This window comes from Vanacampus margaritifer, chromosome 7 (genome assembly GCF_051991255.1).
Source record: "Vanacampus margaritifer isolate UIUO_Vmar chromosome 7, RoL_Vmar_1.0, whole genome shotgun sequence".
Lineage (NCBI taxonomy): Eukaryota > Metazoa > Chordata > Actinopteri > Syngnathiformes > Syngnathidae > Vanacampus > Vanacampus margaritifer.
Window position 1 is genome coordinate 5,011,032 of NC_135438.1, and position 18,399 is coordinate 5,029,430.

The window sequence follows — 18,399 nt, forward strand, 5'->3', positions numbered from 1 at the left end:
CGAGGGTTTGGAATAGAAATCTTTTAAGAATCAAAATTGTCCGCTGTAAAAAGACAACACCTCTCTCTAGTATATTTTGCCTTTAAAAAAAAAAAATTGTCATGCGATCATCAAATTATTAATTTTATCTGTTCTCATTTTATTTTGCCATTTTCTTTTCTTTCTTTATTTATTTTTGGCTTTGTGATTTAATCCAAAAGGACAATCTTTAGAAATTACATCAATCCAAGGATTAATGTTTGGCTTTTTCTTTGGATTTTTAGATGCATTTATTTCCAAAGAAGGGCCACCGTCTTCCGACGTAGCAACACATCTACTTATCATAATAGGGCAAGCAGCAGCAGCAGCAGCAGCTGCTGTATGAGCGTGCAATTTCCATTTTTTGGGCGAGTTGCCAATTGCAAATTTAAATTATTTATAAAAATGAGACTTCTGTACTCTGAGCATAAAAGGCTTGACTAACTGTACAAGTGTATATCTTTTTCTTTGGCACTTTTGCAGCATTTATTCCAGAAAGACCTCCTTTCAGAACGCATCAAAGGATTAACGCTACACCTTTTTTTTTTTGCTTTTCAGCTTTATTCCAAAAGTACTGCCTTCTTCTGACGTAACCGCACATATGCTTATCATAATGCGGCAAGCTGCAGCGCATTGCCTGTGTGAAGGTGCAGGCCGGCTCTGTTTGAAAGGGACGGGCAAATAAATCATGGCTCTACAGTTCCGCATCTGATGTGCTAATTGACTGAGAATGCATGGAATTTAAAATATGCTTCTGTCGGGCATACTACCTTTGAGAGCGGAAAATTGTCAGGTCAACTTTGCACCCCCCATTTGGTGTCAGTGACATTTTCACATTTGTAGTTGAGGGAGAAAAAAAAAAAGTAGGGAAGAGTTGGCTTTTACATGCAGTGTAAAAGGGGCTACAGTTTTGTAGGATTTCATATCTCTGCAATACAAGTTTAGTAGCATAATGCAATCTATTTTTGTTTATTTTATTTATTATTTTTTCCCCCATTGCAGTCCGATGACAACCATGTGTCATGGATGTTTTACTGCAAATTATGTCGTAATAACACACCAGAAATGACTCTTATCAGACACATTTGGTAACACAAAATCCCATCATTTCACAATGAATGCCACACACGTTTTTTTGTTTTTGTTTTTTATTTTTTTTATTTTAACTCTTTGACTGCCAGACGTTTTCAGAAAAGGGATGTCGTGGGTGCCAGCCGATTTTAAGCATTTTGACTGATCTTTCAAGGTCCACAGAAAATGATGTGTTTGGACTATGGAAACACACATACTACCAAATGAAAGATTGGACTGTCATCTTTCATCAGAAAAAAAGTTTGTTTCTACCTTATTCCGTTTTTGAGTAATCAACAATAGAAAATGGTTAGTTTCACCTCTGTTTTGAAAAAAACGTCTTTTAGCGTCTTTGGCACTCCTCCATAGGATTTTACTAAACGTTATTTAACGTTTTTGGCAGTCAAAGAGTTAAGATTGTCTATTTCCAAACAGCTAGTGACAACTCAGGAACACTTTACAAAGCCACATTGAAATTTGACATCAATATCTTTCATTTCATATCCTTAAAACATGAAGTTCCTTATGGGAATGCAAGGTTACCGGAACGTGGGTTGATTATAAGAAAAAAAAGGGCGATTGGCTTTTATGTTAAAGTCTTGGATAGTTTTCAGAGAAAAGCGGATGAATAACAGAAAAGCGGATGAATAAGGTGTGGTTTAAAGAGGATGCATGTGTTTAGATAGACACTTCTACAGGCCAATGGAGATGCTGTTTTCATTTGTTTACGACACACGTTTAAGTTAACCGTACAAGCAGGAGTACATACTGTAAGTAAGTTTTTCATTAAAAATATCGCCATCATTTCAATTTTGAATGGGGAACAGTTTATCACATGTATTGTCATTCTCATTACAGACATTCAGTCATCATACCTGATTTGCCATTTTTGTGTCTGACTGCGCAGGTCTTTATACTCCTTCTAGTATGTTGGCATGTTTCCACTTAAGAGTTTACTTTTTGGTTAGGCTGCGGGGTATGTTTGGAAGGAGGGAACTATCAGACCCGCCTCTTCAAGACTTACGCCTAACATATGTTGGGAAACAGTTGTCCACCATGGAATAGCGACGTAGCAAGTGCGGCGCAAAGAAAACAAAAGGCTCTAGATTAAGCGGCGGATTCATTAAATCTGCTTAGCAAGTGGAACACAGAACAAACAGGCACTTTCTGTTGTAACCCCCACCCCACCCTCCCCCTCCTCCTCAGGACCCCCTCTCCAAATGCTACATGAGACAAACAAGCTGGCCCAACAGGATGCAACTACACGGCGCTAGCCTCTCCCTTAGCCTAGCAAAGACGACGAGCTGGCGGACAGGCCGCGTCGCCACCGCAACGCCTCCATTTGACGTCTGTTAAATGGATCGCGCCGGCCATTAATAATTGAATGTCCATTACAAACAAATAGCCATGAAATATTCATAGCGACGCTGCTACAATTGTTATCCTTAGCCACCCACTTTTGGGTGTAGAACCCATGGCGGTGTACACCGGCGTATCAGTTACATGGGTCCGCGTTTCCAGCAATATGACAAACAGAACACGTAACAGAGAATCAGGTGTTTGTTTTGCCTTTGCGGTCTCCAGACACGGTAAATTGGTGTGTTGACTACGCCACCAGCATCTGGTGTGACATATAAATACTTGTCGACAATTGGCATAGCAGGGTGGGAGGAGGGAGTGTTTGGCACTTGTCGGGCAGCAACAATTGCTTCTGGAGAAGTGAGTTCTTAAAATACTTTACGCAGTTGCCATGGCAGGGTGGGAGAAATGACTGCCAAGTGTTCAATCCCTGTCCTGGTCTCACAAAATATCCTTATCCGCACGTGAGTTTCGGCTCTGATACGGCATCCAACGCTGGTTTGACGACATCCCTGTTACATGCCAGTGCCATTTGTACAGAACAGTGACACAGGCAGAAGTTGGGAAATGGCTGGGGGGCGATAGACGTCATTATCAAGAAAAAACCATGCACTGCAGTGCCTGCATGGTATTTGTAAAGCTGATGTTTACCATAACATAAAACCATAACACACCTCTGTTACTGCTCTGCTACTATGTCAGAAGGCAGAAAATGGAAACAATTTCAATCTACACTTGTAGCCCTTACTATCGCTAAAAAAAAACAATTCTTGTTAACTGGAAAAATAAACAAGCTCTGAATATCGACCAATGGTCTAACCTCCTCATAAATCACATTTTAATGGAAAAAATATCTGCCTCAAATAAAAAGCAAATCTCAAAATTTATAGAAACATGGTCTACGTATATAGAATTTTTTTTAACCTAATTCTGGTTACTTAATTCTGTCTGTTAGCGAGAGCCACTACATCGTGATAACTTACATTGATATTTCTGCATTTGGCAATTTATTATTATATTATATTATATTATTAGTATGGGATTTTTTTTTAATGGGCTTTAGGTGAACTGATGAATGCACACGCATGCACGCACGCACATGCTCACCCACATACAAAAAAAAAAATATATATATATATTTAAAAAAAAAAAGAGAAAAAAAAAATATTTATTTATTTATTTATTTTTATTTTTTTTAAAAAAAAGGAGAGCAATGATGATGTCAAATCGAATGAACAATACTGAGCTCTCCTAGAAAAAAAAAGGGAGAAAAAAAAAAAAGAAGGCAGAAAATGGCAGTCATCGTCAACTTCACACATATTCCTAGCACCAAAGAGTGTCCTTACATATCTCTGTTGTGGCTGTGAAACAACCCCGCAGGCTGAAAAATCATGCATGCATTATCTGGTGTCATTTATACAATACTGTGTTCCGAAGTGACAATTGCCTTAACAGGTGTTAACTTTCACACCACACTTTTGGCATCACGGCAATAGTACCCTTTGCGTTGCTTGCTTTGTTACACATCTGATACAGTCTCAGAAGGCGGAAATCATATGACATTTGAAATACTTTACGGGCAGTGGCAATTACCGTAGCAGTGTGGGAGAACTGAGTATCAGGTTGTGGCGTGCCAGGTGGTCAACATTGCAATCCGGGCCTGGCTTCAACGAAAACGGTTACGCCACTGATACTACCTCCCAAATCAGACATTTACAAGGTTGACTGACTTCTCACTATTTCTGTTTATGAAGAACATTGAGATGGAAAAAATGTGACAAATATCACATTTTAGGAAATATATGACCATGTGCATTATGAAAACTGCAAAGCATGAGTAGTATCTGTAAAGCTGTTCATTACAGAGGTTTCCAGAGCAAAAGCTGTTTGGCTTAAGGGATATTTGTTTCTGGTGAAGCTCAGTAGCCAGTCCAGAATACTCACCAGAAAAAAAAAAAAGGCAGCACTGGTTTATTTTTTTACTTAAATAAATATTCTATCAGATTGGCCAGTGTGGGAAAAAATAGACTCAGTGAAGTCGGGCCAAATATATGATGATGTGCATTCCCCAAGTGCTTGTAAAGAGCAGAGGAAACTCCTTCAGCTCAATACATGTGCCGCGCCACAATGGCTATGAATATCTGTGCCGTCCCGGACGTCGAGGATGGAGAGAAAGGGATGAGAAAAATATGACGCGGCCTCCCAAGCAACACCACGAGCCGGCCTCCGCAGAGAGCAGCTCTCTGTTCTCTTTTTTTTCTTTTCTCATACCCGGTTCCCAGCGCCTCTTGGCAGGCGGCGGCGGCAAGGAATGTGAGCCTGTTCTGTGCTCCGATCCTGCTCGTTGAAGACTGTAGCCTCTTTTACTCACAGATCCTGCACAATTGCCGCATCACTGCCGTAACAGCCTGTGCCTTTTTTTTATACAGAACCGGAAAAAAGTAGAATATTGTCGCAACATTTTCACATCGACACACGGCATCCTGCAATGAGATTTTTTTTAGATGACTTCGGTGCCAGTGTCTGGTTTGATTTATGGAATACTTGTTGGATGGAGATTGACGTTACATGGCATCAGAAGTGAATTTTGTTCATCCCTATCCTGGCATCATGGAATAATACCCAAACATACGTTTGTTACGGCTCTGATACTCTCACGCAAACGCCTGCGAGACGGCGACAATTGCCATAAAATGGTGAGAAAAGAGAATCTCGCATGTTAAACTTCACACCCGTGTCCTGGCATCACGGGATAATACCCTTACATGCCTCTGTTCCGATTATGACCCTCATGCTAAAGGCAGAAAGTCGCCTGTTTAGCATCGTCATCTTGTTTGAAAGAAGCATTTTGTCAGACAGCAACAATTGTTGCAGCATGATGGGAGGAGTGAGTTGCAGGTGTTCCATCATGAAATAACACCCTTACATACCTCTCTGCCATTGCTCTGATATGACCTCAGAAGGAAGAAAACTGCCTGGTCGGCCTCAGCAAAATGACCTGTTGGATAGACACAATTGCTATAACCGGCCCAGAGAAGAATCTCAGGTGTTTAACGTCCCACCCCCTTCACAGCATTGCAGATACCCTTAAATGCCTCTGATACTACCTCAGAAGTCAGTACAAGCAACTAGCGCAAAAATAAATGGAGAATTACAATAGTAGGACAGGAGAGGAAATCCCGCATCACGGAATACCCTTATGTGCTACGGTTATGGGTCTGGTACTACATCGGAAGACTTAAAACTGCATGGTTACTTAGTGGTCAGCAATCGCGTCAGCAAAATACTTTTTGGACAGCAACAATTGGCCGAAACAGATAATTGCCAGATTGACGTCAATACCAGCGTTTGGTGGGATTTATAAAGTTGTCAACATGTTATTTTTTTTTCTTCTTTTTTTGGAGAGCTCAGTATTGTTCATTCGGTAATTTTACCGATTTGACATGTCATCATCATTGCTCTCTCTTTTTTATTTTATTTTTTATTTTATACATTTTTTTAAATTTTATTTTGTATGTGTGTGTGTGTGTATTCATTAGTTCACCTAAAACCTATTACAAAATCCCATACCGTTCACCTAAACCGAACACTTCTAGCCAGAGTCGTGAGGCCGTCAGGAGACCCGAGGAAGGACCAAAGAAAGGAAAGTGAAATCCAGCACCGACCAGACACCACCCACCGGGCCACCAACCAGAGTCCTTCACCAACCCCAGAAACATCTACAGTAAATTCCAACAAATCAGGGGGACCTCAAGAGACCAAAGGAGAGACTGAGGAAAGGAAGGAAGGACAGACGAAGCAGAGTGAGATCCACAGACACCAACCAGCCTCCACCGATTCAATGACCTGAGGAAGAAGCAGATTGTGTTTGAGTTTCGATAGATACTGGTGTGGCGGTCAACATTTTCTATGACAGGGCGGGAGAAGTCGTTGTCAAGTATTAAGCTTAAAACCCCGTCCTGGCATCACGGACTAAGACTTTTACACGCCTCTGTTACAGTCTGTGATTTTACCTCCAAGTGTGGAAAATAGCAGGTTGATTTCTTCTGCAGCCGCATCTGGTGTGACATGAAATGCATCAATTGCCATAACAAAGGGGGGGAGAAGTGCCAGGTGTTAAACTTCACACTACTGTCCTGGCATCACAGAATACCCTTGGCTGTCTCTGATACTCTCTACTGGCACTTGTAGAGAACAGCGACATGGACAAAAGGCGTAAAAAAATGAAGGCTTTTGCAAGCAGTGTCAGGATCGACTTGCCCTGCAATGCAATGCAAACGTGTGATTGTTGTTTCTGCAGCGGGAGGGATAGAAGAGCCGCTCCCTGGCGCCCCGGCGAGGCTCGGCCGCCCCTTCCTGTGTGAGATGCTGATGGCTACCAGATGGTGGGTCAAGGGGAGAGGAGGAGGAGGAGGAGGAGGGAGGGGTTTTACACTCTTTATGCTGCTTTTGCTGCCTGTCCATTAGCGACGGTCGTGCGAAAATGGATTTCCATTGATTGAGGAAAATTAGGTAGAAAACACAAGAAAAAATGCAAATCATCATTTGACTACATTTCCTGAATGGACAATGAGGAAAATGAAATTAATCTGTTGATATTTGCTTGGATAATCTCTAGGTGAATGCTCTGTGCCTGTGTCATGGATGAAGCCAATCACCGATGAATTGATTAGCCTGCCGATATGTTGTGGGCCAAAATGTTTACAAATCATCTTTAAGAAGTGATCTGTCACAAAATGAAGCCAGAATAATAATAATAATAATAAGATTGGTCGACCAGTCCCAAAACCGAGAGCCCAACCAAACATAACAGATGTCAACTGAACTGAATGAATGAATTGATTACTCTACTGATCCAAAACTTCCTAGCCAGATTATCAAACAAGATCTGTAACAATAAAACTAGAATGTTGCTGGCTAGAATGCAGACCCTCGCCAAGGGTTAAAAAGCCACTCCTTTTATAGCATTCTGTTCACATAAATGATTTTTGTCACAAGTATCCCTTTTTTTTTTTGTCTTGAAAACTTGACTATTGAAATTCTAAGATTTTGGTTGTGCTTTTCCGTGCGACCCGAAAACTCCTTTTGTGTAATCTTTGTAGCGGTTGCCAATTTCTAGGACAGGAGGAGACTGCCACACAATGCTCGCGTGGTCGGCCTCCTCCGCAGAGAAATATGAGAGTACCCTGCTTCACTGGGCAGGTGTTTTCACTTTGTCCGTTTGTCACATGCTGTAAGAATAAAAAAAAAACAAAAAAAAAACTCTAGGTTAACATAGACACAATAAATGCTACAAGTTTAGAATTCTTCCAGAAAAAGAAAACTATGTGGACTCAACTGTTTGCATAAGGCTGAATTTCCAAAAACTCAACTCGCATTCTTTTATTTATTTTTTTATTTTTTTATTATTATTATTTTTTATTTTATTTTTTTTATTTTTTTATTATTTTTCTTTTCCTCAGGAGAGCTCAGTATTGTTCATTCGATTTGACATCATCATTGCTCTCCTTTTTTTAAAAACAAACAAACAAATAAATTAAAAAAATTTAATAATTTTTTTTTTTTTTTTAAATATATATACACATATATATATATATATATATATATATATATATATATATATATATATATATATATATATATATATATATATATATATATATATATATATATATATATATATATATATATATATATATATATATATATATATAACTCGCATTATTTTATAGGAACATGCAATCTCCACACAGGAAAAAAAGCAGGAGCTCTGATTCAAACCTGGAACCTCAGAAGTGCGAGGCAGACGCGCTCACCACTCGCTCACCATGCCTCGCCGTATAGTAACCGTTCAGCTGTCGTTACACAAACACTTGCGCACAAATACAGCTGGCTCTCTAACTATGTGGCACTGTGAGATCTGACCCTCGCCGCCGTGTCTGCAGCCCCTAATATAGCCCACTACTGTTAGGCTTGCGCAACCCACTACACGCACCCCCCCCCCCCCACACACACACACAGACACACACACCACACACACCCGTTGTGTGTTGGCCAACATGTGCGCGTGTTTGTCGAGCCAGAGCAGCGTCTGGGTTCGATTGAAGGATGGTCAGCCTGGAGATCCCATGTGAAATATCGCCACCAACTTGCGTAATTTCCCAGTTTGCTGTGAGTCAGACGGACAGAAATGGTGGCAGTGGCTAATTACGTTTTTTGGACGTATTGTTTGTTGTCGTTATAGCTAATTGTGTCGGGTGCTTTTACACTGTGTAGTTCAAGTGGCACAATTGTTTACTCTCAAATGACACCGTTCTAATATGTGTCATGGCTGTGCAATGACAAACAACAGTTAGTTTTTTTTCTAAATGCGGATACAAATTTGATATGAATCTGAAATCAACTAAATTGAAATGAATGAGGAAAAACATTGTGATTAATTATTCTTATTTTTTTTTACTTTGATTGCTACGAAAATCACCGAACGACCGCTAACTTGTTAACGTCTGTAAGTGTAACAATCTTTGTTCCTGATATATAAAATATTATTATTATTAATTATAATATATATATAATATATAATTATTAATATATTATTATATTAATTATTATACTAACTAATTATTATTAGGTTGAAAACGAAAAAAAAAATAATTGCAATATGCCTTTGACAACATGACAATGACATTTCTCAGTGTTTGCACAAGCCCTGCTCAATCTGGCATATTCTTTTAATGTTCATTTTTGCTCCTAAAGTGATTTCCGCCAGTACCGTAGGGCTTAGTTTCCCCCCCTGCTTCGTAAAATGCATATTAGCCACTGCTGGCTGCGCTGACAGGCTCACGGTGGCAATTAGTTAATTAGTCAATACGTTGTGCAATTCACGTCAATTCTTGCAACTACGGTTTGCTTTATTCATCAACGAGCACGTGCTTCCTGGAAATAGATGAGTTATGTATTGTAGGCCCCTTTGGCCTGCTTTTTGAATCTCTTAAAATCTTCTGCTATAATGAAGTTAGTCTCCCATTTGCCACCAAAGATTTTGAATATTTAGTCATTAATTAAATAGTGTGGACTTGAGTTTTTTTTCTCATTCCCTGAGCTTAAGTCCCTGAAGTCTTTCTTCAGCATTATTAGCCATCAAGTGAATCATTCCAACACTTTTACTGTAACTGATAAGAACAATCAACATTTTATATATTTTACCATTTCAACTGCTTTCATACTGTAAGAAGTGTCACGCTCAGCATCATCTTTTTCGTTATGTTCTGCGTGACGATCATCGTGTTCACCCTCACAGCATCGGAAATGAAAACGATTTAACCAGGGATGTGATTTTTCCGCTAATTCGCGGAATTCCGCTTTTTTTTATCTCCCCCCCAAAAAAAAAAATCCGTTTTTATTTTTATTTTTTTTTATTATTATTAGTTCATTGTGTATGCACATGACTCCGACAGATAACATCTTCTGCTATAACAAAGACATTTGTGGTATGCTCTAATATGAGTTACTTTTCATTTGGTCATGATACAATTATTTGTTCATGAAATTTGAACTCTTCAACATTATTTATGTGTTAACTTAGTAATCACATTAGTTAGATATGATGATATTCTCAGTGATAGTTTTTAAAAGCAAAGGCAGTCCAATGTTTTTGAATGTGACTGATTTTGAGTTGACTAAAACTGCCATTTTATATGGGATAGTTCAATATACATTGAAAATTTATGCTGTTGTTTTGTCTATTTCTTTGTCATGTGAGTGCATTGAAAGTACTTAAAAACACGGAAAACCCATGAGCTCTGGGCCAGCGGCCCCCAGACCCCCAGCTAAATTTTCAGATAATTTCACTTTGGTCAAATCACATCCCTGTTTAACCGTTGTTGGTAGTGTTGTTCCGATACCGATACTGCATTAAAACAGTGGTATCGGCATTGAGTACTAACAAGTAACATGCCGATACCATTAATTCTGATGCTAATATAGGACTTTGGATCTTGTGTCTTGCTCATGCACGAAATTCACTGTTGTGTGACACGTTCACTGCATGCCGAGCTAAGATATCCTATTGGCCCTTGAATGCTTTGAACCAATGGCAGGACAGCTTTTTCATGTTGAGAAAAAAAAACTTAGGTATGGTATCGACATCGGCCGATACGGCAAATCTGGGTAAAAACGGTATCGAAACAACACTAATTTTTGGCCAATGTTGTTTCCCCAAGCAGATTTCAGAGGGCAAAATCTGTCATCTGTAACCAGGACTCGGGCAGAAAATCACGCTTTTGTTTTCGGAATCCCCCTCAAGGTGGATCTATTAGTGGTCACTGGTCCTGTTGTGGCTACTGTCCCTCTTATTGCATTAGAGTTACTATGGTGCTCCATGATATCTTTGGCCTGGCCCCAAGCCAGTGGACGTGGTTAAACCCGCACGCATTTGGACTGTACACACGCATATAAACACACACACACACGCATGCTGGGAAAGACAGGGACACAGTCAAGACTCCGCCTCCCACACAGTATTCATTTGCAACCTGATTGGAAGCTGAGACGCTGGCGGACCTGCTTTGCTCGTCCAAAAAAACGTCCTTGGTTTTAAACCTTCCCTGGCACTTGGTTTTGGATCACTGGTGTCTCTTTACAAACCTGTGGATTTCCCGGCATTGGTCTTTTGGCAAAGTTGGATAAACAGCAAAGGAAGTTGCTCAGATCCAAGCACTAAATTTAAGGTTGGTCGTCTGTGTTACTTGTACAGAGTGAACACCTCTTTTTAAATGGTTTTGTCGAGGGTTCAGTTTGACAGGTCAGTTTCAACAGCAGTTTGCATGCACAGGTTGAGCCGTAGTTCAAAGACAATACTTTTTTATTTATATATTCTGCTTTTGCAAAGAATGATGCACACTTTTGCACATGGACAATATTTTTTAGGTTTTAGATTGCAGAGATGTTGAATTAAAAGCCCCCAAAAAAGCATAATAGTTTTTATAGTCATATTTTGTGGGTACTTTGATTGGGTGATACGATTTTTTTTTTAATATAATCTGGATCCTTCCTTATCCAGAATCCGAGATCAGGGTATTTTTTTTGTAAAATGGACTTTTATAGCGTGACAAATTGATAAACTCATAGTCAGAATCTATCAGAATCTGGATCATGATTACTTTTGGAACATACATATATCTCAAATTTTTTGTATTTGTTAATAGGCGGATAAGACTAATTTATCAGCCGCAGCGTTCTGAAACAGACAGAATTCCTAAAACGTGGATAAAGTGTCCACTTACCGTAATTAATATGTGGCCGGGGAATTCTGCCCGTCTTTGAACGCCCGGTTGTAAAATGTCGCTACGTCGGGGGTCACCATTTTGAAGAGGAATCTAGAATTTTGTCCTCTTTGCGTGTTCCAAAAATGAAGATAGATTTAATGTAAGAAAAATACACCTTTTGCAAAAATGATTTAATCAAAAACAGAGAATCTCTGGACAAATAACTGCCTCTAATCATCACTTAAACAGGTGGGATTCAGAGCGTCAAATGTAGCTCTTCCGCGTGCACAACGGTCTCTTATAGTTAAAAAGACCTCCTCTCTTTCATTTGTAGACAAAACATACTCTCTGGTACTTTTCCGTGAGCGATGGCGAAAACAGAGTCAGGTGTGGGTGTTCAAAACAGATTCTGTTCTCAAGGACCAAATGTGTTTTCGCACAAAGCGCTGAGAAGGAACTTTTTTAGACTAAATAGTATGTCCCAGCTTAAGGTCAGCCTATACGAAGTCAACACCATCTGCTCTGCACAGGACACAAAACATTTCGACAAGGTTAATATAAAGAATTAAATTGTTAATAATGTGTAACAATGGTTAATAAAATAAAATGAAGTATTAAAAATGTTACAATATCTATCACTATACATGTAGCAGTGACACATAATTCAGTTGTGATGGGTTTGCCTGCCGGTAGCTTTCTTAAAGGCAACATTTTCCGTTAGATGTCATCACATTGCGCTAATAAACATCAAGATCGGGCCACGAGTTTTGTTTTGTTTGATATGAGAAAGTAGATTAGTGCTTATCAGTTTATCATTGTTGTTTATGAATATCAATGGTCCTGGCCTGTTCTCAAATTAGTAGTTCAAAGTGGGAATGGTCGTTGCGCAGTTGTTCACGCGGCTCATTTAAGACCTGTTCACCTGTTGGTTCAGCTCACGCCCTCTGACCTTTCCTTTTCAAATGGTGTGAGTCTGTGAGACATGGATGGATGCCACTCCGTTCATGAGCTAGTTTTCACCACTAGATATAAACTACTTATTGTCAGCAACAACAGCCACCGGATATTGTTGCTGCGTGATCAGATTACAACAATAATCCCAACTGTCTTCAATTTCATCCATGAAATCGGACGACGCAACCTAATGCCAGTTACCTGTACAGACGTCATTATCCTCTTAATACGTGACCACTGACAACTTAGCAGGGCACTTCCACTTTCAAATCATTTGACCGCAGGTTGTGTTTTGGTTGGTCGCCCACCGCTCGTCGTGTGTGAGCGTGCGTCACGGCGCATTTACAAATATCAGACATGTCAATCAAAGTCAATCTATTTAGCATGTGCCGCACACATCAGCCAGCCGTGGTGGTTTTTACATGACAGGTCTGTCAGCACATTATCCGCCATACTGCCACACACAACAAAATACGATGGCGGCTGGAATGTCACAAAATGCACAAGTGATAATTATTATTTTTGTTTATTTTGTTTTTTATGTATTTATTTTTTAAATAAAGATAAAACTCACTTCAAGGTCTCATGAGACGTAAAGCCACTGAAAATTCCGCGCACCTCAAGCCAGCAGGCTTTCATGACAGTGCTGACGTCTCTGCCTGCTCTGAACTTGTGTGCTCTCCTCCGCTGCGTTCCCAATGACCAGGCAAATTTCAGCCTTACGGTTAGCGCATCGCATTTTGTCAACTTGCAATTACATTGCAAATGAATCGTTCCGCTCTAATGTATATAAAAAAAAACACAAATACTGTGAAATTTATGTTAATAAGCTAGTTAGTGGGGGGGAAAAATGCCCTGTTAAAAAAGAAGAAAAAATGCTATTTTGGCACTGATTTTCTGCCAAAATGTAAAAATCAAAGCCATTTGGCAAAGAATAGTAAATAGATGCGTTCTATTGGGCATGTACAGTTGGCTGGAACTGGACCTTGGCCTTGAATTTGACACTTGTATTTTCAGGGATGTGATTTTTCCGCTAATTCGCGGAATTCCGCTTTTTTTTATCTCCCCCCAAAAAAAAAAATTCAGATTTTTTATTTTTTATTTTTATTTTTATTTTTTTTATTTATAGTAGTAGTAGTAGTTCATTGTGTATGCACATGACTCTGACAGATAACATCTTCTGCTATAACAAAGACATTTGTGGTATGCTCTAATATGAGTTACTTTTCATTTGGTCATGATACAATTATTTGTTCATGAAATTTGAACTCTTGAACATTATTTATGTGTTAACTTAGTAATCACATTAGTTAGATATGATGATATTCTCAGTGATAGTTTTTAAAAGCAAAGGCAGTCCAATGTTTTTGAATGTGACTGATTTTGAGTTGACTAAAACTGCCATTTTATATGGGATAGTTCAATATACATTGAAAATTTATGCTGTTGTTTTGTCTATTTCTTTGTCATGTGAGTGCATTGAAAGTACTTAAAAACACGGACAACCCATGAGCTCCGGGGGGCTTCACCCTGGACCTAGCTGGGTGCCAGCGGCCCCCAGACCCCCGGCTAAATTTTCAGATAATTTCACTTTGGTCAAATCACATCCCTGTATTTTAGATGCTCACTTGCAATTACATTTTCTTTTGTTCTTCAAGCACAGATATGGTTTTATGGTTTTATGGTTTTACTCGCCTTCTTATCATATTGTTGAAGTTTTGTTTTTCTTAAAATTGTTAGTCAGTTTGCATTTGATTTGATTGGATGGAAGGATAGATAGATAAAAAAAAACAAAAAACTTTATTCATCCCATGAGAGAAATTGCATTTGGATTTCTTAATACTGATTTAAAAAAATAAAATAAAATCAATATGGCAAACAAGACTTTGTGTTCATGTTGGCTTTAGAATTTGACCAAATTGCACACACATTTGGCCCGAGACTCCACTTTTGGAACAAGACTTGATTTCGTCAGCGGGTCACACCAAAAGCGGAATCTTGCCGGGGCCAAAGGAATGTGTTGAATTCCAACCACGCAGCTTTGACATGCGCATGCGACTTGGCTGGCGATTTGACTTCACCAGGCCGAGAGTCGCGCGCATGCAGATTGATTGCACCGTGTGTACAGCCGAGAGAGAGAGAAAAAAAAATGTCAAGGTTGCAACTCATCTGGTGTGGTGGGAAGGCATTCTAACGGGAAGACGCAACAACAAACGGGAGATACGGCGGGAATGAGGAACATGTCTCGTGGTTCGACAGGATGGGACGAGACGCACGCACGCACACAACAACCTTAGAGTATGCCGATTGAATAGGGCTCACTGTGCGAGTGATGGTAATTAAGCTCATACAGTCTGGGAATGATTTTTACCAGTGATTCCCATTGGTTAGACAAAGGAGCTATAGTATAGCTATATTCCTTTTAGCGCTTAATGCTGGGGAACGCAATGTTTCTGTAGCGTGTGTGTGTGTGAAACTATCAAGTATTAAATGTTTAGCCATGTGACCAGGATTTCTGAGAGAGGATGTGTGTGTGTAGGAATGGGCATAATAATCGATTAAGAATTCCGTGAGGGTTACTGGGTGACAGCATGAACGATGACAAGTTTAACCGGTTGGCTAAATTTTTTGTGCCCTTTGAAAAAAATTTTTATCTCAGAAATGGTTTGATATCAGAATTGTGCAGCAATAATACAGTAGCGGTGTCAACTGTCAAGGTAGATGTTTGCAGAACAGACCTGGCATCTGTAAAGCTGATATTTAAGCCTGCCTCTGTAAATTTAGAAAATTAAGTAAACACACCTTTTTATTGATTTCTTTAATTGTCTCCACGGGCACTCACATTTTTTTCCCCTCCAACTCCGGATTCTGCATCCTCAAGCAGTAGCCACTTGCCTTGTTCAACTGCCTAGCTCAGCCTCCGGTTGTCATGGTAATGAAAGTCATACAACGCCATCGGTGCCACTGTACGGGGAGTGGGGTCATTTTCATGAGACGGTACTCCACCCCCAAAACTGGATAAGCTTTGGAGACGTGTCACAGGAAACGGCTGGTAACTGTTTTAAATTGAGAGAAAACAAAGGCATGTCTCCTTTAACAGTCTCCATCATGGATACACAACATGTACTTGTTTTCACCCTTCTGTTTTTTACCATGTAGGGTAAAAAGCTATTGATTGGTGGGCTGATTGTAAGCCTGCCACAATCCAGCGTGAGTTTATTTTATTTATTTATTATTATTATTGATATTATTTTTTTTTTCCACCACACCGAGTGTGTGACCAGTAACTGACTTTAGTCACAGTCTAGTCATAGAAAATGTGCTGACAGGTTATAGCGATCATACCAAGCTCAAATAACATGTTTCTCCTACTAAAAACTGGATATTTTGCTGAAAACCTCAAGTGTTCTTACATTTGCAGTTTATTTACAAATGGCAAAGACGCTAATGAAAAGTGCTGACGCGGCTGTGTTGACTGTGACTATTTTGCTAAATATGGAGGAAGTGGCCAAAAATGACTTCGCTGTGACACTGAGGCAGTCATTATAGTGGATGTTTTTATGTGTTTTTTTCCAGTTAAAACCTGGCAATGGCGTGGCCTGCCTACAACATCACAAACTGACCTGGAAATAATCATTTGCAATGTAACATTACCTCTGCTATTTCTCTTCTTTTTCTCTTTTTTATTTTATTTTATTTTTTATTTTTTTCAAAAACTTGGCTCGAGGGCTGACTTTCAATAGATCGCAGCGAGGCAGCCCCGACCCAGAATCAGGTCGTCTGCAAGTCATTTAGCACCAAGCTCCCCACAAACATGCGGTGGTGAAGCCGGAGAGGGTGCGCCCATCGTCCGGGCGCACCCCGGCCCGGTATCGAACGGCTCTGGTAGGGGCCGCCTACTCGTGACCAACCGGAGGGCTGCGGCGCTACGGTATCGCCGCGTCGGGGCGGGATTCTGACTTAGAGGCGTTCAGTCATAGTCCCGCAGATGGTAGCCTCGCACCATTGGCTCCTCAGCCAAGCACATACACCAAATGTCTGAACCTGCGGTTCCTCTCGTACTGAGCAGGATTACTATCACGGCAACACATCATCAGTAGGGTAAAACTAACCTGTCTCACGACGGTCTAAGCCCAGCCTCTGCTATTTCTACAGAAACCACTGATCACCTACTTTCTGGTTAACACTAGTCAGTGCCAGTGTTACATGGAATCGAGTAGTTTCCTATTTTTTTCATTCTCAGGAAAAAACAAATGCTAAGTGTAATTACTGCACTTCCACAGCCTTACAATCACTGGGTCAGTTCATAGATGCTGTGAATTTCTAAATATTTAGGCAGTCAGGCAAAAAAACTTAGCCCTTTTCTGTTGCCTGTACATTCACTGTGTAGTAGGACTAACATTTGTACTAACCCTCACCTTAGTCCTAGCCCTGACCCTCATCCTAGCTCTAGCCATGTCACTAAGAAAAAAAAAAAACTCTAGGTTAACATAGACACAATAAATGCTACAAGTTTAGAATTCTTCCAGAAAAAGAAAACTATGTGGACTCAACTGTTTGCATAAGGCTGAATTTCCAAAAACTCAACTCGCATTCTTTTATTTATTTTTTTATTTTTTTATTATTATTATTTTTTATTTTATTTTTTTTAATTTTTTTATTTTTTTTTCAGGAGAGCTCAGTATTGTTCATTCGATTTGACATCATCATTGCTCTCCTTTTTAAAAAAAAATTATTTATTTATTTATTAAATACATATACATATATATATATATATATATATATATATATATATATATATATATATATATATATTTTTTTTTTTTTTTTTGTATGTGCGTGCGTGCGTGCGAGCGTGTGTGTATTCATCAGTTCACCTAAAGCCCATTAAAAAAAATCCCATACTAATAATATAATATAATAATAAATTGCCAAATGCAGAAACATCAATGTAAGTTATCACGATGTAGTGGCTCTCGCTAACAGACAGAATTAAGTAACCGGAATTAGGTTAAAAAATTCTATATACGTAGACCATGTTTCTATAAATTTTGATATTTGGTTTCTATTTGAGGCAGATATTTTTTTCCATTAAAATGTGATTTATGAGGAGGTTAGACCATTGGTCGATATTCAGAGTTTGTTTATTTTTCCAGTTAACAAGAATTGTTTTTTTAGCGATAGTAAGGGCTACAAGTGTAGATTGAAATTGTTTATGTGGTAAGTCAGTTGTTGTTAGGTCACCTAGCAAACACAAGTTTGGAGATAAAGGTATCCTACAGTCCAAAACAGCGGAAAGTTTTTCTAAGACTTTAGTCCAGAAATACATAACCGGAGTACATAACCATAAAGCATGAACATAAGTGTCTGTAGTGTTTTGTAAGCATTGGAGACATCGGAGTCTGAGAGTCCCATTTTCTTCATCATATATTGAGTAATGTATGTTCTGTGAATAATTTTATATTGGATAAGTTGTAAATTTGTGTGTTTTGTCATTTTAAATGCGTTTTCACAAACTTGAATCCAAAAGTCAGGTTCCGATGCTATAGACAAGTCTGTCTCCCATTTCGAGATGGGTAAAGACATTTTATCAGTATATGAAAGTAACTTATATATTTTTGAAAGTTTTTTTGTTGTTGTCGGAGAAAGCTTGTTAATATCTTTAGCTAAAACAGGCGGTTGACCCCTGTAGTTGATTGGAAGCTGTTTGAACAAACAAACAAAAAAAAAA

General features: G+C 39.2%; 1 protein-coding gene across 8 annotated transcripts in view; it reads left to right on the plus strand.

The window, feature by feature from the left end:
* gab1 (GRB2-associated binding protein 1) overlaps positions 1–18,399 on the plus strand; it is a 54,600-nt gene that overhangs the window by 3,781 nt on the left and 32,420 nt on the right. Inside the window, exon 1 of one of the 8 annotated variants that reach the window (XM_077570586.1) lies at positions 10,989–11,177. The exons of the other annotated variants lie outside the window; for them this stretch is intronic. The gene's annotated coding sequence lies outside the window, so the exon portion shown is untranslated. Of the gene's footprint in view, positions 1–10,988; positions 11,178–18,399 lie in introns of those variants that run through there. 8 annotated transcript variants of the gene reach the window in all.